Below are 10,112 nucleotides of genomic sequence, written 5' to 3'. Positions count from 1 at the left end.
CCTTACCCTTACCCCAAAATGGACCCTGATCTTAACCGACACCCTGATCCTGACCCGGACCATAACCCTAAAGCTAACTTTCACCCTAAACCTGACCCTAACCGTAACCCTTACCCTGACCCTATCCCTAACCATATCCCCTAACCCTGATCCTGATCCGGACCATAACCCTAAAGCTAACCCTGATCCTAACCCTAACCCTAAACCTGACCCTTACCCTGACCCTATCCCTAACCGTATCCCTTAACCCTAAGCTTAACCCTAACCCTTAAGCCTGACCCTAACCCTAAACCTAACCTTAACCCTACTCCTTTCCCTAACCGTAAACCTACCTTCAATCTAACCTGAACTCTAAACTTCAGGTCAGCCCCAGCATCAGCACCCTGCATCATCGACCCCACTGTGCCCTACAATGTGTCCCACACATTCGTCAGCAGTTTTTGCACATTCGTTGTTGCGGGGACCATTTTTGGATCTGGGGTAGCTATTTTCGCAGCTGTAACAATCATTTTTCATGTGTGGGTACAGTGGCCATTTTCACTTCTGTGATGGACATTTTGGCACATGCTTGGCTGTGGGGAATATTTTTGAGGCTTCAGCTGTTATTTTCATGCATGCGCAGTGGAGGGGGCCACTTTCAGATCTACAGCACCCATTTTGGCGTATGCATGGTGGCTCCGGGTGTTTTCAGAGCTCTGGTGGCCATTTTGGGGGCTGTGACTGCTATTATGGCGCATGTGCAGTGGCAGTGACCATTTTCAGAGTTGCAATGGACATTTTGCAGCATGCGTGTTGGCAATGGCCATTTTGGCGCATGTGTGATGCGGGTTACATTTCCAGAGTTGCAGTGGCCATTTTGGCACATACGTGTCTCTTGTGGCCATTTTGGTGCATGTGCAGCTGTGGGTTACCATATCAATGTTCTGGTGGTCCTTTTGGTGGTTTCAGCTGCCATTTTGGCACATGTGCAGCAGGGCCAATTTTTGGAACCATGGAGGCCATTTTGGTTCATGTGTGGCCGAAAGGGACATTTTTGGAGTTCCAGCAGCCATTTTGATGGCTGCAATGGCCATTTTGGGGCATGCATAGCTGAGGGGAACATTTTTAGAGTTGCGGCAGCCATTTTGGCGGCTCAGGCAGCCATTTTGGCGCATGCGTGGTAGCAGGTGCCATTTTCGGTTCTGTGGCGGCCATTTTGGCACATGCGTGGTGCAGGGGACATTTTCATAGTTGCAGCAGTCATTTTGGTGGTTGCAATGGGCATTTTGGGGCATGCATGGCCAAGGGGAACATTTTTAGAGTTGCGGCAGCCATTTTGGCAGCTCTGGCGGCCATTTTGGCGCATGCGTGGTTGCAGGGGACATTTTCATAGTTGCAGTGGCCATTTTGGCAGTTGCAATGGGTATTTTGGGGCATGCATGGCCGAGGAGAACATTTTTAGTGTTGGGGCAGCCATATGGGCGGCTCTGGCGACCATTTTGGCGCATGCGTGGTAGCAGGTTCCATTTTCGAATCTGCAGTGGCCATTTTGGCACATGCGCAGTTGCAGGGGACATTTTCAGAGTTGCAGCGGCCATTTCGGCGGTTGCAATGGGCATTTTGGCACATGCGCAGCTGCTGTAGCCATTTTGGCACATGCGTAGATGCTGCGGCCCTTTTTGCACATGCATGACTGCGGGGGACATTATTGGAGTTGCGGCAGCTATTTTGGTAGCTTTAGCGGCCATTTTGGCACATGCGCAAAGTCCTGGCCATTTTTGCAGCCACAGCGACCATTTTGGCACATGTGCAGTGGGGAGGGCTATTTTTGGACTTGCTACGGACATTTTTTGGGCTGCAATGGCAATATTGGCACATGCGCAGCAGCGGGGGTCTTTTCCAGAAGTCCAGCAGCCATCTTGGTGGCTACATGGCCCTTTTTTCCCATGCACTGTGGCAGGGGCCATTTTCAGAGCTCCAGAGGCCATTTTCATGGGTGTGATGGTGATTTGGGTGCATGTGAGGCGGCGGCGGCTATTTGGAAGGCTGTGACAGCCATTTCGCCTCATCACTGAGGCGTCGGTTATTTTCGAGGCTGCAGTGACCGTTGTGGCGCAAATACGGCCATGGGAGACATTTTCAGAGTTGTTGCAGGCATTTTGGCGGCTGCAAGGGCCATTTTGGCACATGTGCAATGGCAAGGGTGCGTTTTGGAGCTGCAGTGGCTATTTTGATGCATGCGCAATGGCGGGGACCATTTTCACATTTGTGGTGGCCATTTTGGCATATGCGAAGTGGCAGGAGCCATTTTTGGCAGTGGCGGCAGCCATTTTCGCACATGCGCAGCAGTGGGAGGCCATTTTGGGGCATGCGCGGCATTGGTGGCGGAAATTTTCACGCATGTGCGGCAGTGGGCGGCCATTTTAGGGCATATGTGGTGCTGTCGGCGGCCATTTGGGCACATGCGCAGAGGTGTCAGCCATTTTAGAGCATGCACAACACTTGCAGCGGCAATTTTGACACATGCGTGGAGGTGGGCAGTGATTTTTTCACATGCGGCACGGTAGGGGCCATTTTCATGCATGTAATAGTGATTTTGGCGCATGTGAGGTGGCGACAGCTATTTGGAAATCTGTGACAGCCATTTTGGCTCATTGCTGAGGCATTGGTTACTTTCGCAGCTGCAGTGACCATTTGGGCGCATATACGGCCATGGGAGACATTTTCGGAGTTGTGGCAGACATTATGGCGGTTGCAAGGGCCATTTTGGTGCATGCGCAATGGCAGGGGTGTGTTTTCTGAGCTGCAGTGGCCATTTTGACTCATGCGCGATGACAGGGGACATTTTCGCATCTGTGGTGGCCATTTTGGGCAGTGGCGGTAGCCATTTTTGCACATGCATGGCAGTGGGCAGCCATTTTAGGGCATGCATGGCACTGGGACACAACCAGTAGACTTTTCCCTTCACAGCCGTCCTCTGCCCCAGGCACTCCATTGGCCAGTTTCTTCTCCTCCAACTCTGTACCTAGATTTGGCAACTGAGATGATTTTGTGAGAGAGGTTAACTTGGTGACATTTTTGAACTGTACATCAGTCAAGAAATGAAGCTTAATTTTTTTTTTCTTTTTCTGAGACACAGTCTCACTGTGTTGCCCGGGCTAGAGTGCCGTGGCATCAGCCTAGCTCACAGCAACCTCAAACTCCTGGGCTCAAGCAATCCTCCTGCCCCAGCCTCCCGAGTAGCTGGGACTACAGGCATGCGCCACCATCCCTAGCTCAGATAAGTTTACCTTGGTCATCTACTATGGCCGCCCCTGCATACCTGTGTCTGTCCCGGACGAAACTGCTTTCGTCCGTGAACCAGGTCAGGTCGCTACCTGGAAGGGGGCGATCCTTCAAGTCTCTATGGGTCATCTAGGTCTCAGCTAGGATCTCGAGGCAGTCATGTTCAGGTGCGGCTGCATCGGGGGTTGGCAGAAGTGTAGCCGGATTCAAGGCGGCAGGGGTCCGGAACTCGATGCAGGGTGCGTCCAGCAAAAGTCCTTGGTAATGAGTCAGTCTCACATTTGTAACATCGTCCCGGCGGCTGGATGCACTCATTTATTTGCTATGCTATGTTATGGATTCAACCTTTGGCCATTTTGTTGTTTTGTTTTGGTTTTTGGGTTTTTTGTTGTTGTTGTTGTTGTTGTTGTTTTGTTTTTGAGACAGAATCTCACTTTGTTGCCCAGGCTAGAGTGAGTGCTGTGGCGTCAGCCTAGCTCACAGTAACGTTAATCTCCTGGGCCCAAGCGATCCTACTGCCTCAGCCTCCCAAGTAGCTGGGCATGTGCCACCATGATCAGCTAACCTTTTCTATATATATTAGTTGGCTTGGACAATTAATTTCTTTCTATTTATAGTAGAGACGGGGCCTCGCTCTTGCTCAGGCTGGTTTCGAACTCCTGACCTTGAGCAATCCCCCCCCCCTCGGCCTCCCAAAGTACTAGGATTACAGGCATGAGCCACCGCACCCGGCCAACCTTTGGCCATTTTGGAGACCAGGGTGTGAGTACTGGTTCTGGCACTTTCTATCTGTCCAACTCCAGATATAGAAGTGACTTCCTAGGCTGGGCGCGGTGGCTCACACCTGTAATCCTAGCACTTTGGGAGGCCGAGGCGGGCGGATTGCTCAAGGTCAGGAGTTCGAAACCAGCCTGAGCGAGACCCCGTCTCTACCAAAAATAGAAATAAATTAATTGACCAACTAAAAATATATATACAAAAAATTAGCCGGGCATGGTGGCGCATGCCTGTAGTCCCAGCTACTCAGGAGGCTGAGGCAGGAGGATCGATGAGCCCCGGAGTTTGAGGTTGCTGTGATCTAGGCTGATGCCACGGCACTCACTCTAGCCTAGGCAACAAAGTGAGACTCTGTCTCAAAAAAAAAAAAAAAAAAAAAAGAAGTGACTTCCTTACTTTGAGTCATTTCCTCATCTGTAAAATGGGGATGCCAGTACCCTTATATGTGATGTTACTAGTCCTCACTTTATAGATCAGCAAAAATGAGTCTCTGTGAGGTTAAGTGACCTGCTCACAGTGACAGGAGGAGGAAGAGATGTCGCTGTAACCGCCTGGGCCTCTCCGACTCTAAGTCCTGGCGGTTCTCCAACTCCTCTGTCCCCTCTCCCTGCTTCATTCCCCTCTACTTTTGCACAGCCCAGTGAGGAAACGGGACATCACAAAGATGGAAAGAGATGGCCATGTCAGGGCCCCAGGGTCACACAACGTGGCTAGCAGCTACCTAGCAAACAAAACAGGAGTTCTGTATTTGCACATTTTTAAGAAAATGTTGAACATGCTCGTTTCATTGATGATTTTGGCTCTAAGGTGACATGCTCACCTTTTACACTTAGAATTATCACTTGGTACCAATAGATGCCATGTACCTAAGCCCTTAAAGTCGACACCGAAATTATTGTTGTAGGGTAATCATTAGTAACTTAGAGGATAATTTCCTAAACCCTGCTTATTTTTCTAAAGGAGCATATTTCCATTTTGATAAGCTTTCCGGGAAGACGTGATAACTGTTGGGATTAAAACACTTGGTGCAGGCCGGGCGTGGTGGCTCACGCTTGTAATCCTAGCACTTTGGGAGGCCGAGGCGGGCGGATTGCTCAAGGTCAGGAGTTCGAAACCAGCCTGAGCGAGACCCCGTCTCTACTAAAAATAGAAATAAATTAATTGACCAACTAAAAATATATATACAAAAAATTAGCCGGGCATGGTGGCGCATGCCTGTAGTCCCAGCTACTCGGGAGGCTGAGGCAGGAGGATTGCTTGAGCCAGGAGATTGAGGTTGCTGTGAGCTAGGCTGACGCCACGGCACTCACTCTAGCCTGGGCAACAAAGTGAGACTCTGTCTCAAAAAAAAAAAAAAAAAAAAAAACGCTTGGTGCAGACCAGTTGGGGATGAGCATCAGGAAGCTCTCTCAAAGCGGTTCCTTGTTTCTTAGACACCCTCTTGTAGGTGGCTGCCGTCTCCCCTTGCAGATGCACCGCTCGGCCACTAGGTGGCGGAGTTGTAAAGCCGAAGACCCAACCGCAGACTCCAGGGAGCCAGGATCTCCTTGGTGCCACTCTCGCCTCCGATGGCTTTGGAGTTTGGAGGCAAAAGAGGCTTTTTCAGCCTCTAAAACCACACCTCTACATGGCAACCAGTGCTTCATCCCTCGTAAAGTCTGGCATGTGCATGCCCTGAGTATTGGATCTTCATCCCTCCCTTCGTCCACCATCCATTTGCCTTCTGTCCATCCACCACATATTTACGGACATCGACTGTACCAGGCACTGTGCCAGGCACTGGGGGTGCAAGAGTGAACGGACAGACCCAGGCTTCACTCGCATCCTGACGGGCAGGGATGGACAGCAGCAGCAGTCAGACACGGGAACGGACAGTTGCAACCTGGGGTACAGGTAGTGAGGGAAGGCACTGAAAGCCTTGAGTGTGTCACCTTCAGGCACTTTTCTGACTTTTCTGATGAGTGCATTAACTAGGTGAGGTGGGTGGGGAGCGGGGGATTGTAAGCTGAGAGAAGAGGGTATACAAAGGTACAAAGATGAAAAAGTCCTGGTGAGTTCAAAGCAGGCCTCCGGGTGGGGGAGGGCATAGGGAGAGGAGGCTAGGGGCCCAGGTGGGGACTGCGCCGTGCGGGGTCTCACCTGGCCTGGCATGGAGTTTGCCTTTGATTCTACGTGCAGTGGAAAGCTGAGGTCTCTGCCATCTGAGCCCTCTCTCTGCAGCTCACCTCCTGCACGAATCCCAAGCTGCAGCCACGTCGAACTTTCTGTGAGGTCTTTCCATGGCTCAGGACTTTGCATGTGCTACCCCCTTCCTTGGATCTTTTTTTTTTTTTGAGACAGAGTCTTGCTTTGCTGCCCAGGCTAGAGTGAGTGCCATGGCGTCAGCCTCACTCACAGCAACCTCAAACTCCTGGGCTCAAGTGATCCTGCTGCCTCAGCCTCCCAAGTAGCTGGGACTACAGGCATGTGCCACCATGTTCAGCTAATATTTTCTATATATATTTGTTGGCCAATTAATTTCCATTTGTAGTAGAGACGGGGTCTCGCTCTTGTTCAGTCTGGTTTCGAACTCCTGACCTCGAGCAATCCACCCACCTCAGCTTCCCAGGGTGCTAGGATTACAGGCGTAAGCCACCAGGCCTGGCCCATATATATTTAAAAAAAAAAAAATCCAGACTGGATTAAAAAGAACAATCAACAATGATGTAGGTGCCAGACAAGCCAAAAGATAGCTAGAAAAGTATGCTTCAGGCAAGTTAGGGAGCCTCATTACTACCTTTATCAACTTACCTAACATAAATAAGCTTAGTTTTCCATTCTTCTAACTGCTTCTGCCCCATCTACAAACATGGCACAGCTAGCTTGCCTTGCAAGGCCACAGATGATGGGCCCCATCTACACACATGCCAGCACAGCAGCACTTGGCTAACTAGGAAAGATCTCATCCCCAGTCTATGGCTACCTTCACTGTTGTGTGAGATGGGTTGACTCCTTAACAATATGGCCACTTCAGCACAAAACAACGTTAAATCTTTATACCCTTCTACATGCAGCTGAAAAATTGGATCTTTTGTTACTCCTTGTCTCTGGTGTGTAGACTCCAACTGACCCTCAAACTCATCACTCAGATTTTATTCAAAGCCACTCCTTAACCTGGTGGTGGGAAGGTCAGACTTAGCAAAGCATTGCACTGGCCAAGGGCTGGGCTCCAGAAGGGAGTCCTCGCTTGGGACAGCAGTGAGTGGGGATAGGGCGGGAGGGGACAGAGCTGGGTTGAGTCAGGTGGAGGAAGTAGGGGATTACCACGCACCTGTCTGGAGTGTGCCCCAGGCATGCCAGTTGTTTTCTGTGCTCAAGCAGGAGTAGGATAGGTGTTGGGGCTATTCATTTAATGAATATACTAAAGAAATATGACTAAATGGACAAGCAAGAGCACAACACAGGAAATTAGCAGCACATCAAACAGGACTCTTCAAATGTGGGTCGTACTCTCTGGATCACCTCCCAGTGTCTTGGGAGGCGTGGCTGCCAGGCGAGTCTTTGTGCAGCAGCAGAGTGCAGGTTCTCTGGCTTCAGAGCCGGGATCCACCAAGGCGTAGCCGCTGATGAGACGAGGTGGCCGTGGCCACCCCTCTGTCTCTGCCAGCTTCACTTTTCTTGTTTTTAAGCCGAGGGTAACTGTAAGCTCCAACTTGTGAGGCTGAAATGGCGTATTGGATGTGAAAGGATTTGGGGAATCTTTTTTTTTTTTTTTTTTGAGACAGAGTCTCGCTTTGTTGCTCAGGCTAGAGTGAGTGCCGTAGCATCAGCCTAGCTCACAGCAACCTCAAACTCCTGGGCTCAAGCAATCCTGCTGCCTCAGCCTCCCGAGTAGCTGGGACTACAGGCATGTGCCACCATGCCCAGCTAATTTTTTCTATATATATTTTTAGTTGGCCAATTAATTTCTTTCTATTTTTAGTAGAGACGGGGTCTCGCTCTTGCTCAGGCTGGTTTCAAACTCCTGACCTTGAGTGATCCACCTGCCTTGGCCTCTCTGAGTGCTGGGATGACAGGCGTGAGCCACCACACCTGGCCTTAAAGTGGCAACAATTAACTAGGAATAAAGTAAGTTGAGTTTCATCCAAGAGGACCTTCTTTTTTTTTTTTTTTTTTGAGACAGAGTCTCACTTTGTTGCCCAGGCTAGAGTGAGTGCCATGGCGTCAGCCTGGCTCACAGCAACCTCAATCTCCGGGGCTCAGCGATCCTACTGCTTCCCGAGTAGCTGGGACTACAGGCATGCACCACCATGCCCGGCTAATTTTTTGTATATATGTTTTTAGTTGGTCAATTAATTTATTTCTATTTTTGGTAGAGACGGGGTCTCGCTCAGGCTGGTTTCGAACTCCTGACCTTGAGCAATCCGCCCGCCTCGGCCTCCCAAAGTGCTAGGATTACAGGCGTGAGCCACCTCGCCCGGCCTAACAGGACCTTCTTTAAACTTTAGAGCTTCTTTGGAGAGTTGATAGACTAGATTTGATTAGCAACCCCATTCCCTGGGCACCCTCAGAGCGGGCCCATCTTTATCCCATGGGGAGCTCTTGGTGTCTGGGGGAAGGACTCATAAGGAGTAAGGTTGATGCCAGTGGGCAGTGCTGACCTTAGAGTCCCCCGGAGCCCCTGAGGCTGAGTGTTCAGGTCAGCACCTGCCTGTCCCTGTGGGAGACATCAGGGGCCACTGACACCTGCCACCTCAGCCTCCCTGCAGGGCCTGCCTCAGCCCCAGGGACGAGCCCTCTGGGGCAGGAGTAAGAAGGAAGGCACATCCCCTTTCCACGCTGCCTTCGCAGTGAGGACTGGCTGCCCTCAGGGCACCCCGGCCCAGTGCTCCTGTTCCTCAGGCTTGGGGACCCAGGGCCCAATGTCCTCAGGTGGCATGAGCCCAAGAGACCTGAGGACCAGCCATGGGCCAGGCTCTTCCAGGACAAGTCAGACATTCCACCTCACTCAATCCTCACCACTCCCAGAGCTGCCCCAGCTTCACAGACAGGAAAACCAAAGCTCAGAGGGGTCAAATGACTTGCCCAAGTACACAGGACCGGGCCCGTGTGGGGAATTCCAAGTCACATCTGCCCAGCTCCTAAAGACCAAGGTTTTCCACTATGGCCCCCGACTGTGGATGAATGACTCCCTAATTAAAAAGCAAATTAATAAGAAATTGTAAAAGACTGAGTTGAGGAGGAGGTGAGGTGGGTTAAGGCGTGAGTTGGTCACATGACTAGGTAAGTGGGTAAAAGGATGGGAGGGACAGAGGGGAGAAAACCCCCCGGAAGGACGGCCCCATCGCCCTGGCGGGCTGGTTCCCTTGCAGGTCATTGCCGCCATCCCGACCAGCAGGCTCAAATTCGCCGAGGAGGCCGGCAGGCTCAAGCAGGAGGAGGAGATTCCGGAGGAGATGCTCAGCGAGGACGTGGAGGTTTCTTCCCCAGAGTGGAGTGCGCTGGCTGCACGCAGCATGTGCCACCTCCTCCAGGCCTTCAGGTGGGGCTCAGAAGGGACGATGAAAGCAAGACGGAGGGTCTCCTGCCCAGACCCCTGGGCAGCTGGGGCTCGCCACATGCAGGGAGGTGCCACCTTGGAAGAGGTGCGCCCACACTTCGTCTCCATCCTGCGTAGCAGACAGCTCCCCGCTGCTCCCCAGCCTCACTGCCCCGTCCCACACTCGCCTCACCTGGCCCTCATGGCCCCTGGGAAGTGGGCATGACCCTCCAGGCTTGGAGGTCACTGCGGTCCAGCAGCTTTCTGCAGAGCTGGCACAGCTGGATGGGGTAGTTCTGTTGCTTGTCCCACATCCCCAATCTCTCCAACTTCAATGCCTACACAAAAAATTTAATAACAGTTGTTATATTTATTTTATATCTAATATATAATATATGTCGAATATTCCCTTACATTATGTCTAATGTTCCCTTGTCCCCATTTTCCACTCGAGGAAAATGAGGCTCAGAGAGAAGTGACTTGACCTCATCACCCAGAGCGTCAGTGGTGCAGCTGCAGACCCTAGGCCGGGGCCTGGCCCTTCAAGAACAGG

The sequence above is a fragment of the Microcebus murinus genome, chromosome 28 (assembly GCF_040939455.1).
Source record: "Microcebus murinus isolate Inina chromosome 28, M.murinus_Inina_mat1.0, whole genome shotgun sequence".
Classification (NCBI taxonomy): Eukaryota; Metazoa; Chordata; class Mammalia; order Primates; family Cheirogaleidae; genus Microcebus; species Microcebus murinus.
Note: the sequence above shows the minus strand (reverse complement) of the source record.